The following is a 19,961-nucleotide window of genomic DNA, read 5'->3' on the forward strand; positions in this document are numbered from 1 at the left end:
ATGTTATATAATAACACCGAGATATTGGCATGCACGTCCAGCTATTGGAACAGTGTCATTAGGGAGGCAGTTGAGATTAAATTAGCGAGCAACCTTGTTAACAGGGATGGAGGTTTCTGTTTAAACTCTGTTTGGAATCCGGCTCCCTCCCTTGTCAAGAAACAGAGGGACAGACTCAATGCTACCTCACCTGCGAATTCATAGTCTCACTATCGATAGCTCTGACTTTGGCCATCTTTGGTGGCACTAGTGTTCAGTGTGTGTGTGTTATCTTTCCTGCTTGGGTCCGAGAACCGAGGTATTAAATTTGCATGTACGCCGCCTGTCCGTTGCAGTTTGCCTTGAAAATGGCGGGGTGTTCTCCCTCCGAAATATCGGCGGTCGCTGAAAGTGTTACCTGGCTGAATTCCCGGAAGTTATTTGAAAATCACGTGATCACACTGACAGAACCACAGGCACATAGACACAGGCAACAGAGCATGCACAATGTCGGCACTAGTACAGTGTATATCCACCTTTCGCAGCAATGCAGGCTGCTATTCTCCCATGGAGACGATCGTAGAGATGCTGGATGTAGTCCTGTGGAACGGCTTGCCATGCCATTTCCACCTGGCGCCTCAGTTGGACCAGCGTTCGTGCTGGACGTGCAGACCGCGTGAGACGACGCTTCATCCAGTCCCAAACATGCTCAATGGGGGACAGATCCGGAGATCTTGCTGGCCAGGGTAGTTGACTTACACCTTCTAGAGCACGTTGGGTGGCACGGGATACATGCGGACGTGCATTGTCCTGTTGGAACAGCAAGTTCCCTTGCCGGTCTAGGAATGGTAGAACGATGGGTTCGATGACGGTTTGGATGTACCGTGCACTATTCAGTGTCCCCTCGACGATCACCAGTGGTGTACGGCCAGTGTAGGAGATCGCTCCCCACACCATGATGCCGGGTGTTGGCCCTGTGTGCCTCGGTCGTATCCAGTCCTGATTGTGGCGCTCACCTGCACGGCGCCAAACACGCATACGACCATCATTGGCACCAAGGCAGAAGCGACTCTCATCGCTGAAGACGACACGTCTCCATTCGTCCCTCCATTCACGCCTGTCGCGACACCACTGGAGGCGGGCTGCACGATGTTGGGGCGTGAGCGGAAGACGGCCTAACGGTGTGCGGGACCGTAGCCCAGCTTCATGGAGACGGTTGCGAATGGTCCTCGCCGATACCCCAGGAGCAACAGTGTCCCTAATTTGCTGGGAAGTGGCGGTGCGGTCCCCTACGGCACTGCGTAGGATCCTACGGTCTTGGCGTGCATCCGTGCGTCGCTGCGGTCCGGTCCCTGGTCGACGGGCACATGCACCTTCCGCCGACCACTGGCGACAACATCGATGTACTGTGGAGACCTCACGCCCCACGTGTTGAGCAATTCGGCGGTACGTCCACCCGGGCTCCCGCATGCCCACTATACGCCCTCGCTCAAAGTCCGTCAACTGCACATACGGTTCACGTCCACGCTGTCGCGGCATGCTACCAGTGTTAAAGACTGTGATGGAGCTCCGTATGCCACGGCAAACTGGCTGACACTGACGGCGGCGGTGCACAAATGCTGCGCAGCTAGCGCCATTCGACGGCCAACACCGCGGTTCCTGGTGTGTCCGCTGTGCCGTGCGTGTGATCATTGCTTGTACAGCCCTCTCGCAGTGTCCGGAGCAAGTATGGTGGGTCTGACACACCGGTGTCAATGTGTTCTTTTTTCCATTTCCAGGAGTGTATTATTAGCTTAGTATTTATTGGTAACAAAATATTTTCTTTGGAAAAGAAAGTAGTAATCAACTGTGAATACTGAGACCTGTTGAAACTACAAAGGAGAGACATACCATCAACACAAATTCATAAAAGATGCCAATGGAAGAATGTTAACAGAAGATCAAAAAATTGGGAGAAGACGGGTGGAGTACTTCGGAGAGTTACTAAACTCTGATGAACCAACCGAACTACTCGAGTTTGATGACCCAGTGACAGTAAACCCAGAATATCCTCCACCTACCATTGAAGAGATAAGGAACCAGATAAAAAAACCTTAAGAATGGTAAAAGTCCAAGAGAGGACGAAATTCCCGCAGAACTTCTCAAAATCTGGAGACGAAATCCTCTGCTTCAAAATCCACAAGCTAATCGAGCAAATTTGGGCAAAACATGAAATACCAGAGGAATAGAAGGTAACTGTGATGTGTCCCATATATAAAAAGAAGGACAAACCAGTATGTGACAGCTATAGGGGCATAGCGCTACCCAACATCTGTTATAAGATCTTCTCCAACTGCCTATTGGAACAAATAAAACCTCTAGCAGCAGACATAATTGGAGAATACTAGGAGGTTTTGAAGCAGGAAGATCAACCACGGACCAGATTCTTGTCCTAAAACATGTATGTGAAGAAATGTACGAATACGGCAGAGAGATACATCTCTTGTTTGTAGACTTCAAGAAGGCTTACGACAGTATACACAGACCCAGCCTGATTAGAACTATGACAAAGTTTGGTATGCCAAAGAAGTTGGTCAAACTGCTAGAGATATGCCTAAATGACACAAACCTTAAGGTTAAGGTTAAGGTAGGCAATAAAATGACAGAAAAGCTGCCAAGTTATAACAGGATTACGCCAAGGAGATGGACTGTCACCTGTCCTCTTCAACCTGGCATTTTCGAAGGTAATGCGGGGTTTGAACAAAGAAAACTTCCAGGGCATTCAAACTGGCAATGAACACATTACATATCTGGCCTATGCAGACGACATTGCACTATTAACATGCGCATAAGAAGATCTGAAAAGAAGTATCCAGACCTTGGAATTATTGGCAGCTAGGTTCGGTCTACAAATCAGCTCTGGAAAGACTAAGTAAATGACCATAGGAAGAAAGATCCCAAACTCGCGATTTAATTGTGAACCACACCAGGTATAAACATGTGAAAGAGTTCTAATATCTTGTATCAGTTTTTACTGAAGTAACATCAACTGAAACAGAGAGAACAGCACGACTGTAAGGGGGGAAACAGATGCTATCACTCTCTAGACCCTATATTAAAATGTAGAAGTGTCTCTCAACAACTAAAGCTATGGTTTGTAAGACATTAATAATGCCAGTAGTACTTTATGGTTCTCAATCCTGGAGCACTCAAAAACAATACCTTAACCGACTGCTGACATTTGAAAGGAAGGTCCTCAGCAAAATATTTGGACCAGTCCGAGATCACACTGGTGGAGAATAGATAAGACGCCATAACACAGAATTAGAAGAGCTGTACAAGGAGCCCAACATCTTGAGAGTGATAAGAAGCGAAAGACTGCAGTGGGCTGGACATGCAGTTAGAATGGAGGCAACAAGTTGGCCCAAAATTGCAATGGACTCCGGGTTTCGATGGTATCCACCCCGAGTTCCTCATACATGTTGGAGCCCACACAAAACAATGGCTGGCTAAGTTATTTACGGACATTCTCCAAGTGGGTAACATTCCTCCCTCACTTAAACGAGCAAAGATCATCGCAGCCCTGAAACCTGCTAAACCAGGCGATAGACCAGAGTGTTACCGCCCCATTGCCCTTCTCAGTATGGTCTATAAATTACTAGAAAGACTGCTCCTCAACAGAATAGGCCAAACTGCACTAAAAAAAATCCCTATCGAACAAGCAGGATTCCGTCCCTATCGCTGCTATACAGATCAAGTCCTATCTCTGACAACATATATGGAGGCGAGGTTGCAGAAGAAACAAAGTAGGTGCAGCATTCATAGACCTAACAGCAGCCTATGATACAGCTTGGAAACAGGGACTCATGTACAAATTAATCTGTGCCGTCCCCAGCAAGAAGATAACCAACTTCATTGACGATATGTTGTCAAATAGAACCTTCCAAGTAATAATGGGGAATGAGAGAAGTAAACAGATGAAACTCAATAATGGACTCCCACAAGGCTCTGTTCTTGCGCCCCTTCTTTTCAGCCTTTACATCGCTGATATGCCCGCAACCAGATCGCGTAAATTTGGTTATGCTGACGGCTGGGCTCTGGCAACAGCCCGCAGAAATATAGCCGAAGATATCCTTACGAGTGACCTAGGAATTCTCAGCGAGTACTTTAGAAAATGGAGGCCACAACCTAGTGCTACAAAGACGGAAGTATCTGCCTTCCATTTGAACAACAAAATGGCCAACAGAGAACTACATGTATATCTTGACGGGAAAATACTAAATCACAACAAACACCCAAAGTACCTTGGGGTTACCCTAGATAGGAGACTAACATTCAAAGAACACCTGACGAAAACTGCAGCGAAACTTAAAACACGCAACAACATATTGCAGAAGCTCTGTGGCACCACAGCATCTACCTTAAGAACATCCGCACTTGGCTTGGTGTATCCAGTGGCAGAATACTGTGGCCCAGTGTGGCGCAACAGCAAACACACACACATGGTAGATAGCCAACTTAATGCTACAATGCGTGTTCCGTCAGGCACAATCAGGCCAACTCCTACAGTGTGGCTGCCCGTTCTCAGTAACATAGCCCCTCCTAACCTGCGCCGAGAACACGCTCTGGTTAGAGAATTTCGATTCCCGGCGAGGTCAGGGATTTTCTCAGCCTCGTGATGACTGGGTGTTGTGTCCTGTCCTTAGGTTAGTTAGGTTTAAGTAGTTCTAAGTTCTAGGGGACTGATGACCATGGATGTTAAGTCCCATAGTCCTCAGAGCCATTTGAACCTTTTCTTTTTTGTTAGAGAATTTCAAAAAATCGTGACAAACCCTCAATTACAAATCCATAAAGATACTCACGTCATCCAAGGAAACCGACTCCGGTCTAGGCATCCGCCACTAAAGACCGCACAGGCGCTACACCAAACCAACTTCAAAATAAATGACCGATGGAAAGAGGAATGGGAGAGCAGGACAGCAGTAAACTGCCACAGTGTGCCATGCATCTTCAGTAAACCAGAAGGATTTCATTGCCCTCGCAAAGTTTGGTCAACTCTTAATCGCATCAGAACCAACTGTAGGAGATGCGCCGACTCCTTACACAGATGGGGTAAATTTCCTTTGGCCGCTTGCGACTGTGGCGCTGAGAGATAGACGGTCAAACACATCGTGCAGGATGAGATTTTCCCTCTGCAGCGGAGTGTGCGCTGATATGAAACTTCCTGGCAGATTAAAACTGTGTGCCCGACCGAGACTCTAACTCGGCACCTTTGCCTTTCGCGGGCAAGTGCTCTACCATCTGAGCTACCAAAGCACGACTCACGCCCCGTCCTCACAGCTTTACTTCTGCCAGTATCTCGTCTCCTTCACAGAAGCTCTCCTTTCTTTCAGGAGTGCTAGTTCTGCAACGTTCGCAAGAGAGCTTCTGTAAAGTTTGGAGGGTAGGAGATGAGATACTGGCAGAAGTAAAGCTGTGAGGACCGGGCGTGAGTCGTGCTTCGGTAGCTCAGAGGGTCCGGCACGGTAGCTCAGCGTGTTCGGTCAGAGGGTTTAGCTACCCTCTGTAATAAAAAAAACTGAGTGAACGGATCAACGAACCACTTGAACGAGTGTCATCGGACGTTCGCCACGAATAAATTCAACCAACAATATAGAACAAAATGAGATTAAAAAAAAATGGTAGAGAACTTGCCAAATGATTGGAAAAGAGCACAGATAGTCCCAGTCTTCAAGAAGGGTCGTCGAGCAGATGCGCAAAACTATAGACCTATATCTCTGACGTCGATCTCTTGTAGAATTTTAGAACATGTTTTTTGCTCGCGTATCATGTCATTTCTGGAAACCCAGAATCTACTATGTAGGAATCAACATGGATTCCGGAAACAGCGATCGTGTGAGACCCAACTCGTTTCATTTGTTCATGAAATATTAGATACAGGCTCCCAGGTAGATGCTATTTTTCTTGACTTCCGGAAGGCGTTCGATACAGTTCCGCACTGTCGCCTGATAAACAAAATAAGAGCCTACGGAATATCAGACCAGCTGTGTGGCTGGATTGAAGAGTTTTTAGCAAACAGAACACAGCATGTTGTTATCAATGGAGAGACGTCTACAGACGTTAAAGTAACCTCTGGCGTGCCACAGGGGAGTGTTATGGGACCATTGCTTTTCACAATATATATAAATGACCTAGTAGATAGTGTCGGAAGTTCCATGCGGCTTTTCGCGGATGATGCTGTAGTATACAGAGAAGTTGCAGCATTAGAAAATTGTAGCGAAATGCAGGAAGATCTGCAGCGGATAGGCACTTGGTGCAGGGAGTGGCAACTGACCCTTAACATAGACAAATGTAATGTATTGCGAATACATAGAAAGAAGGATCCTTTATTGTACGATTATATGATAGCGGAACAAACACTGGTAGCAGTTACTTCTGTAAAATATCTGGGAGTATGCGTGCGGAACGATTTGAAGTGGAATGATCATATAAAATTAATTGTTGGTAAGGCGGGTACCAGGTTGAGATTCATTGGGAGAGTGCTTAGAAAATGTAGTCCACCAACAAAGGAGGTGGCTTACAAAACACTCGTTCGACCTATACTTGAGTATTGCTCATCAGTGTGGGATCCGTACCAGATCGGTCTGACGGAGGAGATAGAGAAGATCCAAAGAAGAGCGGCGCGTTTCGTCACAGGGTTATTTGGTAACCGTGATAGCGTTACAGAGATGTTTAATAAACTCAAGTGGCAGACTCCGCAAGAGAGGCGCTCTGCATCGCGGTGTAGCTTGCTCGCCAGGTTTCGAGAGGGTGCGTTTCTGGATGAGGTATCGAATACACTGCTTCCCCCTACTTATACCTTCCGAGGAGATCACGAATGTAAAATTAGAGAGCTTAGAGCGCGCACGGAGGCTTTCAGACCGTCGTTCTTCCCGCGAACCATACGCGACTGGAACAGGAAAGGGAGGTAATGACAGTGGCACGTAAAGTGCCCTCCGCCACACAGCGTTGGGTGGCTTGCGGAGTATCAATGTAGATGTAGATGTAGATGTAGAAAGGCAAAGGTCCCGAGTTCGAGTCTCGGTCGGGCACACAGTTTTAATCTGCCAGGAAGTTTCACATCGTGCAGGAATGTCCACTAAGGGCATACGAGGGTGACCCACAGGATTTCCTAATGGCGACCCAAGAGGCAATCGACTATATATTATCTAAGCTGGACGTTTGTTTGTGATTGCTCTTCTGTGAGTGCAGATTTACAACTGGTGGTGTCCTTATATACAAACTGTCATTTATTGTTCTGTTTATACATATGTGATTTTTTTTAAAATCGTGTTGTTTCTGTAATTTTTACTTTGATGTTATGAGCCATACGCTAAATAAAATAAATAAATAAATAAATGCAGTGGACCAGATCTCGTCAGGCAGCAGACCAGTGGAGGACCTAGAAAGAGGTGGATTGATGGAGCGAGAGAAGACTTGTTGCCGTTCGGAGTCACGGAAAACTGGAAACAGATAGCTGAAGACAGAGAGACACAGATGGAGAGTTCTAACTGTGGTTGCGCACGATCCACTGGGGCTGATCGCGTGAATGAATGATGTTGAAACCACGTGACTATTTGTCACACACCTTTAAACAAGCACTGATACTTGCCATGTAGTTAACAGAACTTTTGAATCCCTGATTCTAGACATCCAGAAAATTAATATTAAAGAAATTTAATAGAGAGGGTTTTGGAACATATACTGTATTCAAACATTATGAATCGCCTCGAAGGGAACGATCTATTGATACGTAATCAGCATGCTTTCAGAAAACATCGTTCTTGTGCACGAAGTAATGGCCGCTATCGACAGGGGATCTCAGGTTGACTCCGTATTTCTGGATTTCCGGAAAGCTTTTGACACCTTCCTCACAAGCGACTTCTAATCAAGCTGAGGGCTTATGGGGTATCGTCTCAGTTGTGCGACTGGATTCGTGATTTCCTGTCAGGAAGGTCGCAGTTCTTAGTAATAGACGGCAAATCATCGAGTAAAACTGAAGTGATATCAGGTGTTCCCCAGGGAAGCGTCCTGGGACCTCTGCTGTTCCTGATCTATAGAAATGACCTGGGTGACAATCTCAGCAGTTCTCTTAGGTTGTTCGCAGATGATGCTGTAATTTACAGTCTAGTAAGGTCAAACGAAGACCAGTATCAGTTGCAAAGCGATTTAGAAAAGATTGCTGTATGGTGTGGCAGGTGGCAGTTGACGCTAAATAACGAAAAGTGTGAGGTGATCCACATGAGTTCCAAAAGAAATCCGTTGGAATTCGATTACTCGATAAATAGTACAATTCTCAAGGCTGTCAACTCAACTAAGTACCTGTGTGTTAAAATTACGAACAACTTCAGTTGGAAAGACCACATAGATAATACTGTGGGGAAGGCGAGCCAAAGGTTGCATTTCATTGGCAGGACACTTACAAGATGCAACAAGTCCACTAAAGAGACAGCTTACACTACACTCGTTCGTCTTCCGTTAGAATATTGCTGCGCGGTGTCGGATCCTTACCAGGTGGGATTAACGGAGGACATCGAAAGGGTGCAAAAAAGGGCAACTCGTTTTGTATTATCACGTAATAGGGGAGAGAGTGTGCCAAATATGATACGCGAGTTGGGATGGAAGTCATTATGGCAAAGACGTTTTTCGTCGCGGCGAGATCTATTTACGAAATTTCAATCATCCACTTTCTGTTCCGAATGCGAACCTGCATAGGTAGGAATGATCATCAAAATAAAATAAGAGAAGTCAGAGCTCGAACAGAAAGGTTTAGGTGTTCGTTTTTCCCGCGCGCTGTTTGGGAGTGGAATGGTAGAGAGATAGTATGATTGTGGTTCGATGAACCCTCTGCCCAGCACTTGAGTGTGAATTGCAGAGTAGTCATGTAGATGTAGATGGAATGAATCTACAGGTATAATATATCAGAAACTATTGGCAAAGAAACCAACTAATGCAGAGGATAACGTAGATCAGGCTTAGGAGAAAATCTAAGTATTGAACAAACAGAATGCCATGATTCCGCAAATAGATCAAAGAAATCTTTTAAAAAAAAAGTGTATTTATCTGAAATGTAAAACACTCAAAACGAAAATATCTAATGAAGATTAGGAAAGAACTTGCAATGAGACAAAAAATCACTAATGTATCTTTTTAAACACAAAAACTGGGAAACCTTTCCTAAAAATTTAGTGCATGACTTCTGTCGGTTGCATAAATAAATTTGGAGAGTGATGTGACCCCAGAAGAAAGAATTAAATGAAATTTTGAAGGTGACTCACGTAAATAGGGACTCGCAGGTTAAATACTTAACAGAGTTGTATAAACATTAAAAAAAATCACTAGAAAACGAATAGGGATGCAACTGTTCCATATGCAGATGTAAAAGAAGATATAGGCGTAAGTCGGTTAGAAATGGGAAGTCTGCAGGGAAGAATAGGATTCCAAGCGAATTGCAGACTGGACAGTCATGTGGTTTAGCAATGTTCTAACTGCTAATAAAATTCAAATGAATGGAGAAATAGAGACCCTTCCAGTTACAGAGGGACAAATCTAGTAAGTTCAGTTCTTAAGCTGATACCAGAAATAATAGGAAATAAAATCAAACACATTACAAGTTTTGCAGAGGAACAGTGTGGTTTTAGATCCGGTAGGTCATGCAAGATGCAGTTTTAATTCTTAGGTAGAGTGTACAGAAATCCACGGAACCTAAAACACCAGCATATGTTTGATGATTTAATTTACAGAAGGCTTTCGAGAGGATTCAGTTGAGATGTTTTAAACCTGCCTTATAATCCGAGTATTTCTTCCAACTTAATACAAACAACTGAAGACATTTATTCTAACAACTACAACCAGGCGAAAATTGGTTGTAGAGTGACTATCTGCAAAGGAGTTAATAGTGGTATTGGACAAGGTGAATTTTTGAGCCCACTACTTTTTAATATAGTCATAAAAGAGGTGGTAAAGAATGGTGTTGGCTGGCAGAGGTTAGCGAATGGGCAACGAAGAAATAAAAATCATTTGTTGTGTTGACGATATAGTTCTGCTTGCAAACAGCGACGATGTACTGCAGAAACTTTTACATTTATTTAGCGTAGAAGCCAAAAGCTTAAATATGGTCATATCTATTAACAAACCAAATGTATGATGACATCTGTGGAACCAATTAGATGCAAACTGGAAGTGGATTGAAAAATTATTCAGCAGGTAATGACGTTTAAATACTTGGTTTACAATTGTGCAGCAGTAAAAATGTCAAAAAGGAAGGAGGATCGAGAAATTAGGGCTCATTCGAAGGCATACAGACAGTCGTTTTTCCCTCGCTCTATTTGCGATTGGAACGGGAAAGGAAAAGACAAGTAGTGGTATAGGGTACCCTCCGCCACGTGCCGTAAGGTGGCTTAAGGGGTATTGATATAGATGTAGATGAGAGGTGACGTAACAAGGCTTCTTGGGCAGTCGACAATGCAGCTATAGCACGACGCATTCCTATGCGTTGCCGTTGACACTTCACCAAGGACTGATGCCGCAGAGCCGTTGAGATGCTGCCGACTCTTTCCGCTCGAGCTATGCGCACCATCTCGTAGCGAAGCTGTGAATCAAACTGTGCCTGCTGCAGCTTTGCTTCGCGCTGTATTCAGCAGCTGCTGCCATCTGGTGTAACCTTGTTGCAACCATCTACTTCTACCATCTTGTAATCAGCCTCAATGCTATTATTGTGGTCAAACTATGTTCCGAGTTACGTGCATTAAGTACAGAAAGGACCAACCGTCGTTTAATAACAAAATACGATCTGAAAATGCTGAGATAACGCGGACTGTTACACGCCCAATTAAAAAAAGAACACAGCAATTACGTGTAAAGTAAGTTATGCTGTATTTTACGACAGACACAAAAGATAGGGCAAGCTATACTGCTACTGCTGCAGAAAAAATAAGAGATCGTAAAACAAAGACGACAACAACGGAGAATTGTCCTCAAAGAAAAGTTGGTAGACATTCGTCCGTCTACAAAGCTATCGATGCACGCGGGCCGGCCGAAGTGGCCGTGCGGTTAAAGGCGCTGCAGTCTGGAACCGCAAGACCGCTACGGTCGCAGGTTCGAATCCTGCCTCGGGCATAGATGTTTGTGATGTCCTTAGGTTAGTTACGTTTAACTAGTTCTAAGTTCTAGGGGACTAATGACCTCAGCAGTTGAGTCCCATAGTGCTCAGAGCCATTTGAACCATTTGATGCACAAGGATTATATACAACTTTGACCATCGTTCACAAGGGAAAGATCTTGCCGTGAATCCTAGATAATTCCGACCCCACGCGAAATCAAAAATCAGGTCCCAGGCTGCTTGTAAGTCACTTGTCGATGAGTCTGGTGTGCTATAGAGAACAGCAAACGGGAAACTGAATTTTAAATATCATTCACACAGGAGGATATAAACATAGAATATTTCGACCCCCCACAGTAAATGTCGTATGGAGGGCACAGAAACAGTAATCACTGGAACAGAGAAGCACTCCAACGTTGAAAACAAATAAGTTACCAGATCCAGTGGAATCTCACTTTAGTTTTACAGAAAGTAACTTAGTTTTCCAGAATGGCTGCTTGCTTTGGTAGCAAACGTCTTGTCCAACGCAAATCTATAAGCGATTGCAAAAGAAAAAAGTGCAGATGACTTCTGTACACAAAAAGAACGGACCAGCAAAATTTGATGCTGAGCTCTTGAGCATATTGTAAGTTAGAATGTATTGTACACTGATGAGCCAAAAGTAATGGAACAGCAATATACAGATTATAATATTTTACTGCTCAAAAGAAGGAATTAATGTTTTAAACTGGTAATATTATACTCGTTGTTATTGGAGTAGTGTTTTTTTTTTGTTTTTTTTTTTGTTTTGGTTTTAGGACGCAAAACTGCTATGGTCGTTAGCGCCCGGATTGGAGTAGTGTGTGTGGTGTCTCTGTATGTCTGTGAAGGACAATATCAATTTCCAGAACGGCATCGACTACTCGCACACAACGTACGTAGACAAGTTACGTGGTGTAGAAGTAACTGCCGACTCCGACGTTCGCCTGTAAAATTATTGATGTATAAGAGACAGAAAACTTCTATAGGATCTGTAAGTAGGCTGTTTATGTTTTCTCTATGTAAGTAGGCTGTTTATGTTTTCTTATTGGCAACGTTACGTAGCGCTCAATATGAAAATCACTGGCTGTGCTGTGTGCAGTCTGTGGCTAGTTTGCATTGTTGTCTGCCATTGTAGTGTTGGGCAGCGGCAGCTGGATGTGAACAGCGCGTAGCGTTGCGCAGTTGGAGGTGAGCCGCCAGCAGTGGTGGATGTGGAGAGAGAGATGGCGGAGTTTTGAAATTTGTCATGAACTGCTATATTTATATATGATGATATCGAGGTAAATACATTGTTCGTTCTCTATTAATATCTTTGATTTGCTAACTATCCCTATCATAGTTAGTGCCTTCCGTAGTTTGAATCTTTTATTTAGCTGGCAGTAGTGGCACTCGCTGTATTGCAGTAGCTTGAGCAGCGAAGATTTTTGTGAGGTAAGTGATTTGTGAAAGGTATAGTTTAATGTTAGTCAGGGCCATTCTTTTGTAGGGAATTTTGAAAGTCAGATTGCGTTGCGCTAAAAATATTGTGTGTCAGGTTAAGCACAGTCATGTATAATTGTTCAAAGGGGATGTTTCATATGTCGACCCTTAGCCGAGGATACCTCACTGGAATCTTCTGATCTTTTGTTGTAGTTTGTTTAATTAGTGTAGATTTTGTTTATTGCTAGCGCGTAATTGTAGAGAAAATCTCCTTTGTAGTTGCAGTCTTTCGTTGTTGTACAGTAAAACAGTTGTGGCATGCATGTAGATTTGCACCAAGTATTTCGCAGCTGCAATTAACTAGATATTATTTTCAGTGTTATGTTAATGTGTTCTCTTATTTTTGCTCTTCAAATTGTGCATTTCTGTGTTGTCGTGTGAAATATTGTGACAATAATGGCGTGTGAAAAACGTAATACTAGGCTCCAAAGTAAACTGAGAAATGACAGTGAAAATGAAAGCAGTGTGTTAGCGCCACCGAGTAATGAATTAACTGATGTTCAAAGTAGTAATTTGGTAATTGTGCATAGGGAAATGGAGCGGGCTGCAAACAATGGTGTAGACAGTGAAACAGGTAGTGAACAGGGAAGCATTATCGATCGATCGGTCGGCAACAGCTCGCCTCAGGAATCCGAAATGACAGGACACAATTTCGCAAATACTGTAGATTCAGGTTTTGGGTTATCACCGTTTTCTCAAATAAGTCAAGACGCATTTTCTGCTTGTCAAAATGTGAATGTTGCCGGTGCAAATGCACTGCCGAAAAGCGTAGAGAAACAGATTCCAGACACTAATACATTATTATTGCAATTAATGCAACAAATGGAACAAAATCAGAGACAAATTGGACAAAATCTTAAAAAGTTAGACACAGTGGAACAAAATCTCAAAAAGTTAGACACAGTGGAACAAAATCTCAAAAAGTTAGACACAATGGAACAAAATCTTCAAAAGTTAGACATTACACTTGAACAAACACGTGAAGATTTAACCACTGAGTTACATAACATCGAATCGAAATGTCAAAAGGTCTGTAATGACGTAAAAACACAAATTCGTGAGCATTTCCAACCTATTTTTTCGCGTCATGATAATGTATTACAGAATCACGAAGCAGCCATAAAAGAACTGCAAACTATTGTTCATGAAAATCATGAGACCTTGCAAGCTAAAATTGACTCAGTTGCATCTACCGATTCGGTTACGCAACTTGCAAGAACTCACGAAAACTTAAAGGACACAGTAGATATCCTGAAAATTGGTTCAGAAAGACACATGGAGGAAATAAGTACACTATCGGAGAAAGTAGCCGAACTTTCGGATCAGGTCACTAACTTATCTACAAAGGTAGATGATGATCTGAATGACACAAGACCCGTAGCCTTCACTGACACAGAAGAGTATGAACAAATAAGAAAATTCAAACAAAATCAAAATCAAATCAATACACAGTACAAAAGAGAAATCCGGGAAGTACAAGATCAGTTGGCACAAGTAGTACAAGAATTACGTATTTCAGAGGACACTCGCGCCCCAATACGGGAAGAGGGACATAGAAATACGGAACAGCCACAAAATAATAACACAGGGCATTTCGGAAATTATGAAAGAAATTGGCAAGGCGCATTGGATTTTGAGATGGAACCGCCGAAACGAAGTAACAATGACCGACATGCGACTCGCCGACATGACGATTTTGACTATAAGCTGTTCATTACTACACGTAAATTCAAAACATTTAAGAATTCTAGCAACGACATTCATCCACAAGCATGGCTCCATCAATTCTCTCATTGTTTTCCTCCCAACTGGTCGTTAGAACACAGATTAGAATTTATGTGTGGCTACTTGGAGAATGAACCAGCTGTAAGAATGCGATCGGTAATTCACGATTGCCACAGTGAAGGAGAGTTTTACCATGCCTTCCTCTCAGCATATTGGTCTCAAGCCACACAAGACCGAGTAAAACATGGCATCATAATGATGAAACATTTCGAACAATCTGAATTTTCCAGTCTTGTGAAATATTTTGAAGACATGTTGCATAAGAATCAGTATCTTTCAAACCCATACAGCCCCTCAGAACTCATCCGCATTTGCTTACTTAAATTGCCTGAACATTTACGACATATTATTTTAGCAGGACGTTGTAAAGAAGACATTGAGGCTTTTCAGGGACTGTTACAAGAACTGGAAATTGACACAGACAGTCGCAGGATGCGAAAACAGGAAAATAATCACTACAGGTCACTTCCGTCACAATTCCGTGACGACAGAAACAATAACTGGACACGACAGGTCTATTCTTACAACGCAAATCGTGACCAAAATAGACACCACCCGTACGACAACCGTTGGCAGAGTAGTAATAATTACAGGGAAAGATCACCTCTCCGCGGTAGTGACTATCACAGAGACAATCAGAGAAACAGACAATATGGGAACGAAAATAATTATTATTACGGGAGACAGAATAACTTTAGACGCAACGGTCCAGCGCGCAGTTACGATTCAGGGAGAAATTCTCCACCACTTAACCGACAAGAAAGAAACTACAGGAACTACCGACATGACGACAGACGATGTGATCGTAACGACAGACCTGAATTGCATCAGAACTGGCGGGATTCAAACAGAGCAGGGCCTTCTCGTCACGGTGAATTTGTAGAAGTTAGGTCTCCAAATCCCAATAACGACGCGCGCCAACAAAGAGACCATAGGCAATGACTCACACCGCTGGCTGCCACAAAACGTACTTATGAAACTGACGACGCAGCTGCCGTAGCTAGTAATTACGTAAAAATGGAGGACATTAGGGACATCTTACTCCAAGAACACGACGTAAAACATAACAACATTGCATATCCTGTGATTCGCATTACAGTAAATGACGTAAAATTTACGGCAGTACTTGACTCTGGCAGTCCCATTTCAGTAATCAGTGAAACAGCCTTTAGTAAATGCAACAAATCGAACGATTGCCCCACACTTCCGTTACGTAAGATTAAATTACAAGGTGCAATCTTTGGAAAAAGTGTAGATGTACGCCAACAAACCAACTTAGAATTCTTTTGTCAAAGCCACAGCTTCTCTATGAACTTTCTTATTGTTCCATTATTGTCGACGGAAATTATACTGGGAGTAGACTTTTTGAATGAATACAAAGCAATCTTAAACTTTCACGATGCTGAAATAACTTTAGAAAAAGAAGGTAAGTCAGTAGCTTTGAAATTTTAAGATTGGCTCTCAAACCATGACGAAGAAATTAATCGGCTTTACCTCCTGTTAGACAACAGTTCGGAATTTTCGACGGAACTTGACGCTAAGAATCATTCTGCAAGTACTGACAGGGATGATATCGACGGCGCATTTGACACTAATAAGTTAATTCAGAATAAAATTCAAACAATTGAGAATTGTAATGACACTGATAGGCAGGACCTTTTTGAGATTTTACAAGCACATTCCACAGTTTTTACTCACAAAACAGGAACAATCAAGGGATTTCAATACCAATTTCTTGTTCGTGAGCATACTAAATTTTGTGTTAGACCATACGTAATTCCAGCACATTATAGGGACCGTGTTAGAACAGAAATACAATCTATGCTTGACGAGGGCATTATTGAGCCTGCAGTAAGCTCATACAACAATCCGTTACATGTTGTTGAGAAGAAAAATGGATCGATCAGGCTTGTCTTAGATTCGAGACAAATCAATACTATCATTATTCCTGCAACAGACAGGCCGCAGGCGATGGAAGAACTTCTTCAAAATTTTAATGGTGTAAAAGTGTTGTCTTCCATTGATCTCAGATCCAGCTTTTATCAGATCGAACTTCATCCAGAATGTAGAAAATACACAGCTTTCCTTTGTTTCGGCGTTTGTTATCAGTTTCGGAAACTTCCTTTTGGTTTGAACATTTCTTCAGCAGCATTCATTCGCGGGCTAAATTCCATACTACCCGAATTCTTAAAACGTCACATCACCTTATATGTAGACGATATTCTGATAGCAGAAGCCTCATGGGAACAACACAATCGCATCCTCAACAGCGTGTTACATATTTTTGCAGAATCTGGAATTACAGTTAACTTGGAAAAGTCTGAATTCGGTAGGACAAAAGTGAAGTTTTTGGGACATATTATTTCTTCTGAAGGCATTCAGCCGGATCCTGAAAAGTTAGAAGCAATCAGAGCCATTCCAGTTCCATCTACAAAAAGACAAGTCCGCAGTTTTCTAGGTCTCGTAAATTTTTACCGTCGTTTTCTGAATATGCAAATTCTTGTTACACCAAAACTTTGTTCTCTCACTGGAAAAAATACTATTTGGAACTGGGACGAACAAGCACAGTTGGAATTCAATTCTTTGAAAGAATCGCTACTTAACGCGCCAATACTAGCTCATCCAGATCTGTCACAAGATTTCTGCCTTAGCACGGATTCTTCTAAAGTCGGTCTTGGTGCCCATTTATTTCAAGAAGCCATAGAAAATGACACTACCGTTCAGAAAACCATTGCTTTTGCTAGCCGAGTGCTAACAAAATCTGAAAAAAATTATTCCGTTACTGAATTAGAAGCTTTGGCTATCGTTTGGGCATTTAACAAATTCCGTTTCTTTCTTTCTGGTACACACGTAAAAGTATACAGTGATCATCGTGCATTACAATTTCTTATGTCTTCAAAATTAAATCATGACAGGTTAAAACGTTGGGCATTGTTTCTGCAAGAATTCCGCTTCACAATAGTCTACATTCCCGGCAAGGAGAACATTGTTGCGGACGCACTGTCACGCGCACCGGCTGGGCTTGAGAAAAGTAACACAGAAGGCAACCTCGAGAAAAATTTCAGTATTCTTTACATTCAGAAAGTCGCCTTTGAAAACTTCATCACCACATCTTTAAAGGACATTGCTCATGAACAAGATAAAGATCCGATTTGGAAAGACATCAAGAGCAAATGGCATGAAAAGACACACACACAGATTCGGTATTATTACCTGGTTAGAAACAACATACTCTTCAAACGCTGCACTGTTGATGACAAGCTATGGGTACTTTGCATTCCAGACGATTTTGTTAATAAGCTCATTTGGTACATTCATTTCAGCTACGCACATTTTGGTCCACGAAAATGTTATCATATTCTTCGAACGACTTGTTTTTTAACAATATGGAAAAGCGAATTCGAAGAGTCTTGTCTATTTGTAAACTTTGTCAAAAGGCGAAACCATCTACTGTCTCACATCGTGCTCCGTTATTTCCTATTATTCCTTCTAAATTAAAAGAATTTGCTGCTGTTGATCTCTTGGGACCGCTTGTCAGAACATCTAATGGATTTTCGTATGTTTTAGTCGCTGTTGAACTTACTTCAAAATTTGTTTCTTTCACTCCGTTACGTAAAGCCACTGGACGATCTGTATCCAACACCTTTGTTAAAAATTTCTTACATGAAGTTGGACACGTTAGCAAAGTCATTTCAGATAACGGACCTCAATTCAGATCTGCTGTTTGGTCACGCATGCTTCGGAATCATAAAATCAAACCTGTTTTTATTTCATTATACTCACCACATTGTAACCCGTCTGAACGGATTATGAAAAATCAATAAGCTTTGCAGACTTTATTGTCACAGAAAGCATCAGCATTGGGACAGATATTTACACTTATTTTGAAATGTGCTGAATGAAATGCCTCATGATTCCACTGCTTTACCACCTACTCTTGTACTAAAGAATGAAGAACCACCGAACAGAATCAGAGAGCTTGTACCTTTCCCAAATACACGTAAACTTCGACACAAAGACATAATTGATTTGGCTCTTAAAAATATAAAATCTGCAGCAGACAAAAGGAGAAAACTACACGGTAAAGCAAATGCAAAGAAATTGTATATTGGTCAGAAAGTTCTCATTAAAGCTCATTCATTGTCACATAAGAAGAAACACTTGAGTCACAAATTCTTTCTAGTTTACAATGGACCTTACAGAATCCGACGTATACCACATGATAATTGCGTTGAAGTTGAAACTCTGCGTACTAGGAAGAGTAAAGGTTTACACCACATTTCACATGTAAAACCGTTTATTGAAAGATAATCTGCTTTTTAACTTTGTCTTTGCCATATAACTTTTCACTTTACATTACTAGTATGCTGTGTCAGACTTAAGAAACTGTTAACATACAACTATGTTTGAAGTTAAATATCCAGTCTAGAACCTAGGGGACATTTTTAAACAGAAATGACGAATGCATTGTTATAGTGAACAGACGACACAGTGTTGTATTTGTACATTCTTGCTTGTTAGTTGCACGATTACGTAACGACTATAAGGCTTACATACTTAGAACATATACTGGTACTGCTAATGAGATTTTAATGCAACATTTTGGTTTACTTGAAAATACATTCTGGATTTAAAGTACTTTCAGTGAGATACCAGATGACACAGTGGTTAGTTTATGTGACAGCTACACGATTTTATCACGACGCTACTAATGAGTGACAATTTACAATGTTGTTTTTGCAGTGTTTCTGTTTTATATCTGCACAGTTTTTCTGCATTATTCTGGAAAGTAAAACATGTTTAGTAGTAACTTTTGTGGTATAGCTACAATGAGACTGCCTTTTCCGTAGCACAACAATACGTTACAGCACAGTACTTTCTTCATCATGGCAATAAGCGTAATAACTAAGACATTTATACGCAAAGCATTTCACTTTTGTGTATTATGAGGTAAGTACATCGACTTCTGCAGAACTTAGCTTTCGGAGGACGATAACTACGACACTTCCACACAGATTATGTTGCAACAAGACGCACATTTAGCGCTACAGCACACGTATTTGAGTGATTAATTTTGTACTTAAACCATTTATTTTTCAAGATTTTTGAATTACAAAGAAAGTTTTCCGTGATACATTTCATTCCATTGCTGTAATCTGTAACACCTGAGGGTATAATTACATTAATCCTCAGGGGAGTACACGCTTACTTTGTGTACCATGTGTGTGGCAACCACAAGGAACCCTAGCTAATATGGTATTTGCTTATACAACTTTACACATCGGTACCATATTTCTCTAACACAAATTACACAGCTATCTGATCATTTAACTGAGAGATAAACATTTTTTTACTACATCAGTGACATGTTTACGCAATACACAGTTGGGTAACTTCACACTTATGAAACTGTATTTTGTCTGTACTTTGTAAACTGTTCATATTTTTTCGGAATCATTGTGATACTATGAGAGCTTTGAATGATGTATTTGGTAAGGGAGCATGATTTTAAAGTACGTTTGAGGTAGATGACACTATTGAAATGAGCAGAGAATTTTTTTAGGTTTTGAAATTATTG

The sequence above is a fragment of the Schistocerca piceifrons genome, chromosome 10 (genome assembly GCF_021461385.2).
Source record: "Schistocerca piceifrons isolate TAMUIC-IGC-003096 chromosome 10, iqSchPice1.1, whole genome shotgun sequence".
Taxonomy (NCBI): Eukaryota; Metazoa; Arthropoda; class Insecta; order Orthoptera; family Acrididae; genus Schistocerca; species Schistocerca piceifrons.